Here is a 16,468-nt window from a genome sequence, read left to right on the forward strand (position 1 = left end):
AAAACTCCACAAACGATAGATTCTTGAAGGTCAGTTATATTGTGGAATCTGAAACGGTATCAATGAGCTTTTCAGTCTGTGACACTAATATCCATTGCTCTCTTGTGAGCTTAGACTGGGTCTATTACCCACAAAGGATTTTGTAACATCACACATTGATAATTTGGAAAATATTGGTTCACTGAGTCAGGCAGATTTTCCGAATGGTGACACATTTGTTTATAGCCAACCAATCTTCTATAAAAGCTTTTAAGCATTGAAAAATTGCCAAGCTCACGGTGGCAAATACAAGCTTTCCAAAATTCTAATGCTTGCTTGAAAGCTCAAATTTTATTAATAAATACTGCCAGTTTTCTTTCATTTCAAAAAAAAATCTGTCAAATACTCAAGCCTGAATAACTATAGCTTGCCTGAAAATTGTTCTTTCAAGTAAAAATAGTCTTGCATAAAAATGTGGCTGGTTCCCTCACCACCCAACTACTTGTGATATTCCTTAAGGCAACTATTAACCATGGTATGCAGCTGAAAAGCTTTAGGTATCATCACATAGAATATTTTAGAAGCCTAGGCTATATAAGCCAGCTGTTCATCACTACAACTAAAACACCTGAGAAGAACTAACTCATAAAGGAGAAGGTTTACTTTTTACTCACAGTTTTGGAGGTTCATAGTCCAAGGTCAGGGGGCCCTATGGGTGTGGCATCTGATGAAGGTAGTGCAACATGTGTGGAGGGAGGATCACATGGTGAGCCAGAAAGCAGAGAAGGGGGAGAGAGGGAGAGGGAGAGAGAGCAAGAGCAAGAGAATGTACGAGAGTATGAGCCAACAGCTAGGACCAACTCAGCTTTTTTTTTTTTTTTTCTTAAGGCAGAGTGGACAGTGAGAGAGAGAGAGACAGAGAGAAAGGTCTTCCTTTGCCGTTGGTTCACCCTCCAATGGCCGCTGCGGCCGGCGCATCTCGCTGATCCGAAGCCAGGAGCCAGTTACTTCTCCTGGTCTCCCATGAGGGTGTAGGGCGCAAGCACTTGGGCCATCTTCCACTGCCTTCCCGGGCCATAGCAGAGAGCTGGCCTGGAAGAGGGGCAACCAGGATAGAATCCGGCGCCCCAATCGGGACTAGAACCCGGTGTGCCAGCACCACAAGGCTGAAGATTAGCCTGTTAAGCCACGGCGCCAGCTAACTCAGCTTTTCTAACCAACATTTCAAGAGAGCATCCTTCCTGGAACATGCCAAAGGCCTCCCACTGGGCCCCGATGCCCTAATTAGATCCAGTCTCCATTCTTAATCAATTAACCATTACCATTCATCCATTACCACAAGACTTTGAGGATCAAGCCCCCAGTTCTCAGGCCTTTGGGCCACACCCAGACTTTTATGCAAACCATTACATGCACACAAAAGTAGAGAGCTAAGAAAACTAACTTTCAGTGCTTTATCAAGGACATCATTAAGTGAAACTGGTTATGTACTGAGAGTGTGGGGTGAAGCACCCTAACCGTGAATGTAATTTGGTGTCCTTGCCTTGATTTGTGCAGTTTTATCATCATTGCTTTGGCACCATCAATGCCAATGTCAACACGATGAAAAAGGTAGACAGCAGGTCTCAGAACTCTCACGGGTCTGAAGGTTGCATTCTGAGGACCACTGGGCTAAGGCATTACGGGCTTAGGTGTTAACCTGTGGCAGTTGGGACCCATTGCATGTCTTGAATGAATGCCAGGGCACTGTCTCTGGGTGCTCCCAGCACCTTGGATTCTTACAGCACTTATCACAGTGTTGTGTAGCAATGTGCTTATGTGTGTCTCCCAAGAAAATGAACATCTTGAGAGCAGAAACCAATTCGCACTCTTATTCACCTCCAGGTCCAGAGCCCACCTCGCTGGCACTCAATTAATGTTGCGGAAGGAATGCTCTGAGTACAATTCTAGCAGCTGAGCCAGGCTGCAGCCAGGAGCCCAAAGCTTCTTCTAAGTCTCCCATGTGGGTGGCCCGGGCCCAAGTGTTTGCACCATTGTCTGTGGCTTCCCCAGGTGTGTTAGCAGGGAGCTGGATCAGAAATGGAGCAGCTGGGACTCCAATCGGTGCTTATATGGGATGCTGGCATCTCAGGCAGTGGCTTAAGCCATTGTGCCATGACACCAGCCCTCTCTTGTCTTTTTTGAAAAAGAAACTTACGTGGATTTAGAATTTGTTTTTACAAGAATTTATCAGCTAGTACAGAACTTTAATTTTATTGGACTTGGTCATTGAAACATAATAAAATTGTGTTGACAATGTTAAAATTTCTTAATAATGTACTTTTGATATCAGAATTTGACTCCCTAAAATATATACAAAATGTGGCCCCTTAAAGTTCCCCAAAAGTCCCATCTGGGGTGCCACATATGTTATCAGAATCTAGGGAGCCATACGATATCACCATATGCTTATTAATAGGGCTTAATAATATTAATAAGCCCGTGTGGGTTCTTGCCTAATATTCAGAGAATTCTGAATACCAGCACAAATAAATGAGGCAGCATAGTACATTTTAAGCTTTTATTTAGTGTGAAAGATGCATAGAAGAGAGCTTTATCTAAGAGAGAGGTAAATCTGGATTCATACCGAGTACCAGGAACCAGCCATGTGGAAGAGCATGTAGGCCGGGAAGCATAGGGCGGATTGGCCTGAAGGCCACATGCCCTGGAGGTGCAGAGCTATAGCCAGCCCCCTACAGGCAAGAGGCCAGCTCAGAGGAAAAAGAAGAAAAGGGTGGACGCACCCTGTTCCCGGCTTTAAGTCCACTTTCAAAGGGGAGTAGTTAATTAATCTGATTGGCTGGTGGGCACTAAGGTGTGGCCAGGTAGGGGCATGAGGTCACACAGGGGCGTGGTGAAGGCGTGATCTTCTAGCTCACAAACTTAATCAATTTTAACCTGTATGCCTGTCTACTTCACTTTCTCATTCTTATTTAATTCTGAGGGCTTTTTTAGCAGGAGAAACTACACTGTGTGTGTGTGTGTGTGTATTTAAAGATTTATTTTATTTACTTACTTGAAAGGGTTATAGAGAGGCGGGGCAGAGAGAGAGAGGTCTTCCTTCTGCTGGTTCACTCCCTAAACGGCCACAACAGCCAGAGCTGGGCTGATCCGAAGCCAGGAGCCAGGAGCTTCTTCCAGGTCTCCCACATGGGTGCAGGGGCCCAAGATTTTGGGCCATCTTCTGCTTTCCCAGGCCATAGCTGAGAGTTGGATTGGAAGTGGAGCAGCCGGGCCTTGAACTGGCGAGCTTTAACTGCTACGCCACAGCACCAGTCCCTACACTATATATTAATGTGTCTTTATTCCCCACTAGATGCTTAACTGGGGAATGGTATACATCGCTTCTGACACATCAGCCATAGAGGTTTGTTTTCTTTCCAAGATCCACAGGAAACAATTCTGTTAAGTTTGGCTCTGTTTCCATAAACTCTAATACCTCTGAGACATAAATTTGAGAAAAGATACCACACACTGGCGAACCACGTGTGATGAAAAACCCTCTATGCATCTCTCTTCCCTGATTATGAAGTCATATTTAATTCAGTTCAATAAAACATTTAATTTTGTCTGTATCTTCAGAGAAAGACATTCACAGGTCATCTTGTTCACAGAAAACACCGAGTAAATGAAAGTATCTGACCTTTCCAATCACAGCTTCAGGTCAATTAAGCTTGTGTAAAAAAATCCATTTCATCTTTCCCTCAGGAACTCTTTGGGGAGTGGATTGAACAGCTGTCTCTACAAGCCTTCTGAGAGTCTTCTGCATAAAAAAATATGGCCGTCTATTCAGCAAAGTCAGATTATTATCTGTACCAAGGACTTCTCTTGTACATACTTACCAGGGAGAATTTATTTGTTTATTTTAACAAAATGCGTTTACTCGGGGTTGGCAGCCATGGGGAGGGGGTTCCTCTGGGTTTCTTCTTGGGTCAGCACCTGCTTCACATGGGAATACACTATGCATGCACTCACATGAGAGACTTAATGTACCCCTGGAGGGTGCAGCGAATCCAGATCTATGTGGAAACAATTTGTTTTCCCTAATAGTAGCACTAATCTTCTCATGCCTTGGGTTATGACTTGTTTCTTTAAAATTTATTTTATTTCGGGTCTGGTGCTGTGGTGTAATGGGTAAAGACGTTGCCTGCAGTGCTGGCATCCTATATGAGCGCTGGTTCGAGTCCTGGGTGTTCCACTTCTGATCAGCTCTCTGCTAATGCACCCATGGAAAGCAGTGGAAGATGGCCCAAGTGCTTGGACCCTTGCACCCACATGGGAGACCTGAAAGAAGCTCCTGGTTTCTGGCTTTGGATTGGCCCAGCTCTAGCCATTGTAGCCATTTGGGAGCGAACCAGTGGATGGAAGACTCTCTCTCTCTCTCTCTTTCTCTTTCTCTCTCTCTCTGCCTCTGCTTCCTTGTAACTCTACCTTTCAAATAAATAAATAAAATCCTTAAAAAATTTATTTTATTTCTCTAAAAGGCAGAGTGATGGAGAGAGAGACAGAGAGCAAAATCTTCTGTCTGCTGGTTCACTTCCCCAAATGGCTGCAACAGTCAGGTCTGGACCAGGCTGAAGCCAGGAGTCAGGAACTCCATCTAGGTCTCCCATGTGGGTGGCAGGGACACAGTAGTTGTGCCACTCTCTGTTGCCTTCTCAAGAGTATTAGCAGGGAGCTGGATTGGAAGCGGGGCACCTGGGCTGGAACCAGCACCCTGATATGGGATGCTGGCACCCCACGTGGTGGCTTAAGTGCGTGGGTGTGATTTGTAAAAATGATTTATTTGTATTTATCTCTGAGGTGAGGGCAGCCTGACTGTGTGGGGAGACATGATCAGGAGGCCTTACCCATCTGCATATAGTGAAGAGCAAAAATTTTATTCACCATGATTCCAGGGTGGCAAATTCTCACTTCCCCATGGTGGGGAAGACCACGTGGTAGGGGCATGGACTAGATGGGCAATGAGACCCAATGGGGAAGAAGCCAGGGAAGGCATCATTGTAAGAGACAGCTCCACTGGGGGACGCAGGAGAGGGGTGTCATCCTACGAGCAAGGGAGGTCCGAAAGGAATTGGCAGGGCCAGCACTGTGGCTCAGTAGATTAACCCTCCGCCTGTGCTGCCGGCGTTCCATATGGGCACCCATTCTAGTCTCGGCTGCTCCTCTTCTAGTCCAGCTCTCTGCTGTTGCCTGGGAAAGCAGTAGAAAATGGCCCAGACGCTTGGGCCCCTGCACCTGCATGGGAGACCTGGAGGAAGCTCCTGGCTCCTGTTTTAGATTGGCTCAGCTCCGGCTGATGCGACCATTTAGGGAGTGAACCAGCAGATGGAAGACCTTTCTCTCTGTCTCTTGCTCTGTCTGTAACTCTATTTTTCAAATAAAATAAGTACAATCTAAAAAGAAAAAAGAACAAAGACAGTTTAAACAAATAAAATAATTGGCAAGAATTGAGTCTAAAGTAAGATTTCCCTGGCTTTGAAGTGTGCATTCTGGCTTTTTTTCTACATAAATGTATTTATAGATGTCTGTATGTATTTGGAGGCAGGGGTCTGGACTAATAGGGTTTTTTTTTAAAGATTTATTTATTCATTTTGAGAGAGAGAGAGAGAGAGAGAGAGATCTTCTATCCGCTGGTTCATTCCCCAGTGGCCCAGTGCTGGCCAGGTCCCCACTCCAGTGCAAAAATCGGACTTGATACAGCTAGAACCCACTGGGAAGACATGGGGGCAGCTGGGGGCTTCTCATCCTAAACCCCGCCTGGCTGCCTGCCTGGCTCTGCTGCTGGACACTGACTCACTACTTGAAGCTTTACTTATTGCACCATGTTGGTGCGCTGGGCAGGATGGGGTTCCTGCCCTGGACACAAGGGTCCTGCTGAGCGGTGGCCCCACCCAGGCCCCTGGTGCCTGACCAGGTTCCCCCCAGTGCTGCTGCTAACCCACACCCCACAGGCCTCCACCTCCCCGGGAGCTCCTGAGAACCTTGGTCCTCTGCCCACCCATTCCCCGGCCCTGCCGAAGCTCCCAGCCCACTGGATGAGGGGCAGCAGGGAGTGAGCGGAGGGGGCCGGACAAGGGCTGGGGCCCCCGCCAGCCCTGCTAATCCGCCAGGTGCCCAGAGCAGAGCTGGATCTGATGCCTGGACACAAACGTTGAGACTGGGTCTGGGGCCTCTTACCCATTTGGTTTTATTTCTGTCCTCTGTCTGCTTGTCTGTCTGGGCCTTTCCTGTCTGTTGGTCTGTTCCTGGGAGACTCATCACCCCAGGCCCTGCACCTTCTTGTCTGTCCCATGCAACTACTCATAAACAGATCTCTCATTGAAAAAAAAAAAAAATGGCCAGCACTGGGCCAGCTCAAAGCTGGGAGTGTCAAAGCTGGAGCATCATCAGGGTCTCCCATATGGGTGGCCAGGGCCCAAGGACTTGGGCCATCCTCCGCTGCCTTCCCAGGCCATTAGTAGGGAGCTGGATTGAAAGTGGAGCAGGCCGGCACCGTGGCTCAATAGGCTAATCCTCCGCCTTGCGGCGCCGGCACATCAGGTTCTAGTCCCAGTCGAGGCGCTGGATTCTGTCCCAGGAGTGCAGAGGAGGATGGCCCAAGTGCTTGGGCCCTGCACCCGCATGGGAGACCAGAAGCACCTGGCTCCTGGCTTCGGATCAGTGCAGTGCGCCGGCCGCAGCACGGCGGCCGCGGCGGCCATTGGAGGGTGAACCAACGGCACAAGGAAGACCTTTCTCTCTGTCTCTCTCTCTCACTGTCCACCCTGCCTGTCAAAAAAAATAAAAAGAAAAAAATTAAAAAAAAAAAAAAGAAAGAAAGAAAGTGGAGCAGCCGGGACTCCAGCCAGAACCCATATGGGTTACTGGTGTCATAGGTGGTAGCTTTACCTGCTATGCCACAGCGCCGGCCCCCTGATAGGGTTTCTAATGACACCATACGGAGGCTGGACACAGAGGTGGCCCTGTTGTACTTGGGCAACACAGCCTGGTCTCCAAAGGCTGGGACAGTGACAGGGGCTGACTGTGCCAGTGGGGCCAGCCAGGTGGAGTTGCTGCTCTGCCAGCCTCCGTGGGGCAGCCCCAGGCCTGCCTCTCCTCACAGACTGCTGCCCACGTGCCTGTGTCTCCCACAGCAGCTTCTGAGAGCCCCAGGACACAGTCCCCCTGGTGGCTGGATAGGGGAGCCCAGAGCAAAGCTGAAAGCAGGTAGACAGGAATGCAGGAGCCCCCAGGAGGCAGCCCATCCTTGGCGCCCTCTGCACCCACCGCTGACCCTAACAAACATGCCAGGATTCCAATTCCTGGGACTCCTCTTTGTTGGGGGCAGGGCAGGGCAGGGCAAGGCCGTGACGGAGTAACTAGAGGAAGCCCGCGGGACCAGCGATGACCCTTTCCATAGGGCACCGAGCACAGAGTCGCACGCCCCAGTGAGGAGAGCAGGTGGCCCACACCAAGGTGTGTTCACCTAACGCTGCAGAATTTCGTTCTTATTTTACAAACTCCTTTTGGTGGGGCTGGCGTTGTGGTGCCAAGGGTTAAGCCACCGCCTACAACTCCAGCATCGTTTATGAGCGCTGGTTTGTGTCGGGGGCTGCTCTGCTTCCCATGCCGCTCCCTGCTAATGCACCCAGGAAAGCAGCAGAAGATGGTCCAAGTCCCCCCGCGTGACACCCACATGGGAGACCTGGATGGGGTTCCAGGCTCCTGGCTTCAACCTGATCCGGACTCCGCTGTTGAGGCCTTTTGGGGAGTGAACCAGCAGATGGGAGATAGTGCTCTGTCTCTTGCTCTCTCTCTATCTTTCCCCGCTCTGTAACTGCCTTTCAAATAAATAAATCTTTTTAAAAATTTATTTTTGGTAAGGTTGTTGCTAAGCTAATCCAGGGCCCAGGAAAAAAAAGGCTTGAAATCTTCAGGTCATTTTTAAATGATATATTTTAAGCTCTCTTAAAAGTAATCAGAATCTCTACTGGCACTGAGTGTAGTAAGTTAAGCCTCTGCCTGCAGCATCAGTATCCCACATGGGCGCTGGTTTGAATCCTGGCTGCTCTACTTCCAATCCAGCCCTCTGCTATGGCCTGGGAAAGCAGTGAAAGACTGTACAGTGCTTGGGCCGCTGCACCCATGTTGGAGATCAGGAAGAAGCTCCTGGCTTCTGGCTTTGGATTGGCCCAGCTGCAGCTGTTGCAGCCATTCAGGGAGTGAACCAGCAGATGGAGGACCTTGCTCTGTCTCTTCCTCTCTCTATCACTCTGCCTTTCAAATAAAATAAATCTTAAAAAAAAAAAAAAAAGTTACCAGAATCCAGTTGAATTGGAGGGTCTACCTCCTGCTCTACCTTACTTGGTCCCAGCGGTGCTGAGCTGCAAATGTCCAGCCAGGCTGTGTACTGGCAGCCGTGGGGGAAACAGAGGGCGGATGGCCCGAGAGGGCCTGGGGCAGCTCCAGCTGCCCATGAGACAAGGAGGCTTCAGAAAGGTTCATGAACCATGCATTATGAAAAAGCAATGTCACAAAAATTTTTGCACCCAAATAAACTTATCTTGGGATTCCGTTTTCCCATGAACTTTTGGAAGTACCCTGGGGTCCCTCAGGTCCCTTAAGGAGAGCAGGATCCGGGCTTTTGCTTGCCATGGTTTTGTGACTCTCCTATTCAGTACGGATCAGCTCCTAGGCAAATGTAATGAGAAGGCAGCTCATTTGTATATGTTAATGCACAGATGTCGCTTTCGAAGTAAATAGTACCTGCGCATGCTGGTACTTGAAGAATTTCGTGGAAAATGGAGCTGCAAAAGAAGTTTCTTTTGGTGCAGTGGTTTAGAAATGCATGTATAGTTCTTTTCATAATACACATCTCACATGAACTTTTTGAAGATCTCTTATTTTAGAAAATATAGGTATGCACTCCCAGATATGAAAAGTGTTTCTCACTGGAGCCCTGGGGCTGACAGTGTTAGCTGTCTCTTCAGTTCACAAAGATGCATGACACAGTGCTGAGGCCCGTAACAGGCGTTTCCTGCGGAGGAAAACACGGTGGGACCCCCTTCCTGTATGAGCCCACAGACCCCGGAAGTGAGCCGCTTCTCCACCCTTCCCAAAATGCGCACTCTTCGGGACTCTCTTGAGTCCAAACTCTCAGTCCAAATCCTCTCTCCTCGTAGTGCTTCGCTTCTTGCTCCTACAAAGCATTCTGGGCTTTGACTCTTCCCATCCCCCGGCATACAAGCACCAGCTCCTCTGTCACTGCCCCTGTCTTAGGAGGGCCCCACCCTCCCCAACTGTGGCAGGGAAGAGGAAGGGACGATGGCGGCATGGGTCGTATGAATGCCTCCACTTAGGCTTTGGCTTAAGTTCAACCCCAGCTGATTCATTCAACAAACATGCTTTCCTTTCTTTCTCCTTCCTCTCTCCCACCCTCCCTCCTCCTCTCTCTATTCTTTCCCTCTCTGTCTCTCTCTGTCTCTCTCTCCTTCTCTTCTGGCACTAGGCTTGGTACAAGCATTCAGAAGCTGCAGAATCGGACAAGGACGGCATCCGCCAGGTGCCTCTGCCAGCTCCCAGAAGGGAAAGGCAGGCCCCCGTACGTGGCACAATAGGACCTGACCACAATAGGCACAATAGGACCTGACCACAATAGGATCAGACCTGAACACCTACCGCCTGCTGGGCTCTTTACTAGGGACAGAGAACACACCTGCAAGCCACACGTGGGTCTTTCTCACAAGAAGTTCATGGTCTAGTGTGGAAGACAAGCCAGAAAAGGGTCCCGAGAAGCCCTCTGCTGAGCATCATCCTATCAGAAATGGAAACAACGCCAGAGACATCTCCTGCAGACATGAGGGTTCCTCAAAAAGTTCATAAAAAGGTATGTTATGAAAACATATGGGGAAGGGGTCGGCACTAGCCTAGCAGGTAAAGCTGCCGCTTGCAGTGCTGGCATCCCATATGGGTGCTGATTCAAGACCCAGCAGCTCCACTCTCGATCCAGCTCTCTGCTGTGGCCTGGGAAAGCAGTAGAAGATGGCCCAAGTCCTTGGGCCCCTGCACCTGCGTGGGAGACCAGGAAGAAGCTCCTGGCTCCTGGCTTCCGATCGGTGCAGCTCCAGCCGTTGTGTTCAATTGGGGAGTGACCCAGCAGATGGAAGACCTCTCTCTCTCTCTCTCTCTCTCTCTCTCTCTCTCTCTCTCTCTCTCTCTCTCTCCCTCTCCTTCTCTCTGTGTGTAACTCTGACTTTCAAGTAAAATATATGATCTTTAAAAAAAAAGAAAAGGAAAAGAAAACATATAGGGGAGCTGGCACTATGGTGCAGTAGTTTAATCCTCTGCCTGCCGCGCCAGCATCCCATATGGGCACTGGTTCTAGTCCCGACTGCTCCTCTTCTGATCCAGCTCTCTGCTGTGGTTTGGGAAAGCAGTGGAAGATAGCCTAAGTGCTTGGGCCCCTGCACCCGTGTGGGAGACCTGGAGGAACTCCTGGTTCCTGGCTTCGGATAGGCTCAGCTCCAGCCATTGCGGCCATTTGGAGAGTGAACCAGCAGATGGAAGACCTTTCTGTTGCTCCCTCTCATTGTCTGCAACTCTACCTCTCAAATAAATAAATAAGTAAAATCTTTAAAAAAAAAAAGAAAGAAAGAAAGAAAACATGGGGTCTGGTGCTCTGGTGCAGTGATTTAAGCCACGTGGGCACCAGTTTGAGTCCTGGCTGCTGCACTTCCCATCCAGCTCCCTGCTAATGTGTCTGGGAAAGCAACAGAAGATGGTCCAATTACTTGGGTCCCTGCACCCACATGGGAGACCTGGAAGAAGCTCCCGGCTCCTGGCTTCAGCCTGTTGCCACCATTTGAGAAGTAAACCAGCAGATAAAAGATCTCACTCTCTCTGTCTCCTTCTAACTCTACCTTTCAAATAAATAAATAAATCTTAAAAAAAATTATTGCATCAAAATAAACATCTTTTAATTCCATTTTCCACGAACTTTAAAAAATATTTATTTATTTTCATTTTATTTGAAAGGCAGAGAAACAAAGCTCTTCCATCTACTGGTTCACTCCCCAAATGCTTGGAATAGCCAGGACTGGGCAGGCCAAACCCAGGAGCCCTGAGTCCCATCCGGGTCTCCCACATGGGTGTCCAGCACTGAAGTATTTGAACCATTATCTTCTGCCTCCCAAGGTGCACATTAGCAGGAAGCTGGATTGCAAGGGCAACTCTAAGGAGGAAGGCAGGACTCCAAGCAGGCCCTCGAAGATACAGTGTGGCCATCCCTAGTGGTGACTTCACCTCCCCCATGAACTTTGCGAAGTTCCCTCGTAGATGCACATTTGTATGTTCTATAGGGAAATAAGTTTATGAAGAGATTTGTTACAAGGACTTGGTTCAGGCTAATGTGAGGTGGGCAAGTCCCGGACTGAGGTTGCAAACTGGAGTTCCAAAGGCCAGTGGACTCCAGACCCAGGAAGAGTTTCAGTTCAAGTCCAAAAATAAGAAAAAGCTGATAACAGTTTGAAAGTTGTCAGGTGGGAAGAGTCCAGGCTTACAACAGAGTCAGCTTCAGGCCTCCCAGTCCGCTGATCCATTCTCAATCTCATCCAGCAACGTGCGTGCAGACACCTCCAGAATAATGTTGGACAAAACATCCGGGCACCCCGTGGCTCGGTCAGGTTGACAAGTCACAGCCACAATGTGTGCTAAGTGCAAGGCATCAGGGCACCTGGACGCACAGGGCTTTGCCAATTAGGAAGAAACAATGCTTAAACAAGGTGTTGTGTGGCTGCATTGTTCAGAGGTTCTCCATGGTGGGCAATTCCTTGAGACGTGGGCTGTTGATTCTTAACTGGGCCCTAGAACTCATTTAAGACCAGAGAGTGCTCCTACAGCAGGGTTGTGCTGTCAGCCAGCGTGCTATGGAGCAGGCGCCATAGCTGCAGGTAAGAGGGGAGGCGTGGAGCATGGTCATGTCCCTTGCGAAGAGAAGATTCTGCATCCTACACTGTAGGAGAGCGCAGCCCCAGAGTATACGAGCGGTAGCCAGGCAGCAGCCATTTCTTTTCCAACAAAGCAGGTGTAGGGGTGGGAGGTGCTGTGCTGTATTGTGGTAAGGTGTGTGTTGCAAACTTGGTGGCTGAGTTTGCCTTGTTTTCACTTTCCAATACCTTCCCCTACATCACCAGACATTTTGGTATTGGAAAGAGTACCGCGAACGCCGCCAAGTTGAGAATTGCCGCATTATAGCCTAAGTGACAAAGAAGCAAAAGTGTCATTTTCTGCTCCTGCCATCAGTGACAGCAAACAGTCCAGTCCGAATCCATGGCAGGCAGCTTCCTTTCGTGGAGGGAGTAATAGCTCCCCCAATGAAAGAATGTGGGCAAACTTTGCTTTTGCTATAAACGACAAAGCAATTTCTCTGCCCATTTTTTGAAAAATTGTTTTTATGATGAGAGTTTGTCTTTCCTTCTGCTTCCTGAAAGAAGGGCAAAGAAGCTATTAACACATTTCTGTGGCACTGCAGGCTGCAAATCATCCACAAGAGCTTTGGAGGCGGGAGCCCTGTGCCAACACAATGAATGGCTTCAACCTGGGTGCAAGTCGGTCCTCCTGCGGAGCAGGAAGGTGATTTCTTGCTGACCAGAGGTGCTTGTGTCCCTCCACTTATGATCCTCAGGTGTGGGATTTAGCAGTCAGCTCACAGGCTTGGAGTGCTTTGAAGATTCCACTCACGGGGGACCCAGATGCTGAATTTGATAGAGCAGCGCTTGGCACTACCCCGGCCCTGTGGCCCACAGCGGGCTCCCCGCCAGCTCACGCAGGCTGTCTGGTCTGAAATGAGGAGCAGCTAGAAGGACTCTCTGGGACTGGGGAAGCTAGTGAGTGGAATGGGCTCTCTGAGAACCAGAGAGGCCATTTAGGGCCATAAAGGGCCATAGCAGATAGCACTTTCCTCTCCAGATGCTTTTAAAAGAGTTACTTAAGGCATCTCCACCATCAAGTCCAAGTTCATACTGATTCACTCTCCTCAAGTCAACCCTGCTCAGCACCAGGTCCTCCACGGCTGGGCCTGTGCCGGCACTGTGCCATCCCCACAGAGAGAAAGGGCAGATGAGTCCTCACTGGGTCGCCAGTGCTTTGCACACTTTCACACGTTAGCTCTCACGTTGGAGCTATGAGACACTTACTCTTCTCCTTGTGATGCAACACGAACCTTTGCCCCCTAAGAATTCACTTTTTTATTCTCTCTGTCTCAACAGACAATTTAGGGACCACAGCCATGGGATTGGAAGCATTTATTTCTTCTTCTTCTTCTTCTTTTTTTTTTTTTTTTTGAAGATTTATTTGTTGATTTAAAAGAGTGGTGACAGAGATAGAAGGAGAGACAGAGAAGAGAGAGAGCTTCCATCTGTTGGTTCACTCCCCAAATGCCCACAACAGCCAGGACTGGGCCAAGTTGAAGCCAGGAGTCTGGAATTCCAACTGGGTCTCCCATGTGGGTGGCAGGAACCCGAATACTTGGTGGGCCATCTACTGCTTTTTGGGTGCATTAGCAGGAACCTACATCCGAAGCAGAGTAGCCAGGACTCAAACCAGCACTCAGATACGGGATGCAGGCTACCTAAATAGCACCTTAGCCTGTTGTATCACAATACCCCCCCTCCAAAGAAAGTGTTTCTATGCTGGTTTCCATGAGCCATTGACATTGGAGAAAAGAGAGGACCATTGGCTAATATTTCCGAAATGAGGACTTTTAAAAAAGAATTCTTGGAGCAGACATTTGTGGCAGGCATTCGGATGCCCGCATCCCATATCCAGGTGCCTGGGATGGAGTCCTGCCCCCACTTCCAAACAAGCTTCCTGCTAAATGTGCCTGGGTGGCAACAAAAGACAGCCCAAGAACTTGGGTCCTTGACACCGATGTGGGAGATCCGGATGGAGTCCATGGTTCCTGGCTCTGGCCTGGCCCAGTTACCTGTGGACATTTGGGGAGAAAATCAACAAATGAAAAAAAAATCTTTTTTGTCTTTCTCTGTCTCCGTTTCTCCCTGTCACTCTGCCTTTAAAATAAACAAATAAATGAATGAATCAATATAAAAAAGTTTCTTCTGCACACCCTTGTCACCCATCCATCTAGGAAAAGGATAAGAAAAGAGGTCAGCCTTTGGAGGGGTCTGGGAGAGGGGCTGTGGCAGGCCACAAGTTCTAAAGATGTCCCCGACAGCATCCCCCATCTCACATGCTCTGACACCATGAGTGTGCGCCCTTGGAACTGGAAAGGCCCTGGAGGCAGTAGCTCTAAAAAGGCTGTGCCGGGGTGGGTGTTTGGTGCACCTGTTCAGTTGTCGTTTTGGACACCTGCATCCCATATGAGAGCGCATGGTTGGAGTCCCAGCTCCTGGGCTTCTGATTCAGCTTCCTGCCAATGTGCATCCTTGGAGGCAGCCAGTGATGGCTCTGATACTTGGGTCCCTGGCACCTGTGTGTGAGGCCCAGATGGAATTCTGGGCTTCTGGCTTCTGTCTGGTCCAGCCCTAGTTATTGTGAGCCCTTGGGTGGTAAACCAGCAAATGGAAGACCTCTCTCTCTCTCTCTCTCTCTCTCCACCTTTCAAATGAAAACAGAGGAAAAACCACATGGCTCTGTTTTGGGAGCTAAGACACTTCTCTGGGAGCTGTGATAACCATGCCACAAGAAAGCCCAAGCCACGTGGAGGGGCCTGGTGGAGGTGTTCTGGGCAACAGCCCCAGCTGAGGTCCCTGCTGCCAGCTGCCATTGCTCCCCCTCATCCGGCCCATCAGAGGCCCCAGACATTGGAGCCAAGAAAAGCCAGATGCCCTATGTGCTCCTTGCAAATCACTGAGCCACAGAGTCTGCGACCAAAATAAGATGGTTGCATGTGGTTTGCGTGGGCTCCCTCTAAAATCGTCTGTTGGGGCTTAATCGTCAACGTGATTGTGGGGAACCGCAGGCTGGCCACCTGTGAGAACCTCCTCATCTGCATAGCTTGCAGCAATCGGTCGACCACAAGGCCCACGAAAACAGCCAGGTGAAACAGATGAAACAGAATGGACTCTGCATAAACAACTAGGAAGAACCAGGTGAAACAGATGAACTTTCGACCTGAGGCTATACGCGCCCTTTCATCTGATTGGACGACACCAGCGTGAACTGCATGTGAAGAGAGCCGCTATTGGCTGTGGAGCGGATGCTCCACGGGACTTGGGGTATAAAGGGACATTGGGAAGTGGGTTTGGAGCTCCTCCTTCTCTTTTCTTCTCTCCCCCCACTCTTTCCTTCTGCCCCTACAAGTAAAAGTTCCTTGAGAACCGAGAAACAGTGACCGTGTCGTGACTGCGTTGGACCCTTGCTGGCGAGGGTCCGACAGTGATGGTATTGACAAGTGGGACCTGCAGAAGGTCATTCAGCCCCGAGAGGGGGGTCCTCATGGATGGGGTCAGTGACCTTGTAAAAGGGCTGGAGGGAGCGAGCCACGCTCTTTTGCCCTTCTGCCTTTCACCAGGTGAAGACTGCAACAAGGCACCCTCTTGGAGCAGAAAGCCACCTCACCAGGGCTGTGACTGCTGGGGCCTTGACCTTGGACGTCCAGCCTCCAGAATGCTGAGAAATAAGTGACTATGCTTTGTAAATTACCCAGTCTGTGCTATTTTCTTACAGCTGCACAGATGGGCCAAGGGCACTCAGTCCCTTAACTGGACAGGAAGGGGTGGTCTCAGCTCTTAGCGTGGCCCTGACAAGGAGAACCACCTAGGATTTCCCCAGCACTTGGTGACGTGGGGGCAAGAACCCAACAGGCAGCCTCCAGGCTATGAGACAGATGGGAGCTCCGTGGAGTGAGCCGGAGCAGTGGGATTGTGTAAGGTAGCCGGGCAGGAGCAAGAATTGGCACAGGGCAAGCGGTGGATTGCTTAACACCCGGCTACTTCAGCTTACTTTCTTTGCATGGGTTAGAGCAGAGTGGACTTCCTCACCCCCACTCACCCTTGTGGGAGTCCAGGTTGTGTCCAGTCTCTGCTTATCGCCCCGCCCCCAGCCAGTCCTGGCATAAAATTCTGCCTTCTCGTCTTCGGCAGGTCTCATGAATCATTTTTTCTTTAACAGAGCAAATGAGATAATACTCTTTTGGGAAAAACTATTGTAATTAAAATGTCACTGCTTTTCCTGACTCTTGTAATTAAAGTCTGTCAGCCTCATTCTGGGAGAAGAGAATGAGTTTTAATTTCTTCGATGAATGATGCAGTGTGTGAACGTACGAACGTGGAGGGCGATGACGTAAACCCTGGACTGCTGCCGCCTGCTCTCCCGAGGGCCCGAGCCTCCAGCTGCTGCTCCTCAGACAGCACAGGTGTGGGGTAGCATTGCCAGGCCAGGTACTGGGCCCCTGACCACCCAGCAGGGGGAAGCAGGGAAATGAAGTCTGAAATGATGGCCGGCAGGTGCG

This window comes from Lepus europaeus, chromosome 3, assembly GCF_033115175.1.
Source record: "Lepus europaeus isolate LE1 chromosome 3, mLepTim1.pri, whole genome shotgun sequence".
NCBI lineage: Eukaryota > Metazoa > Chordata > Mammalia > Lagomorpha > Leporidae > Lepus > Lepus europaeus.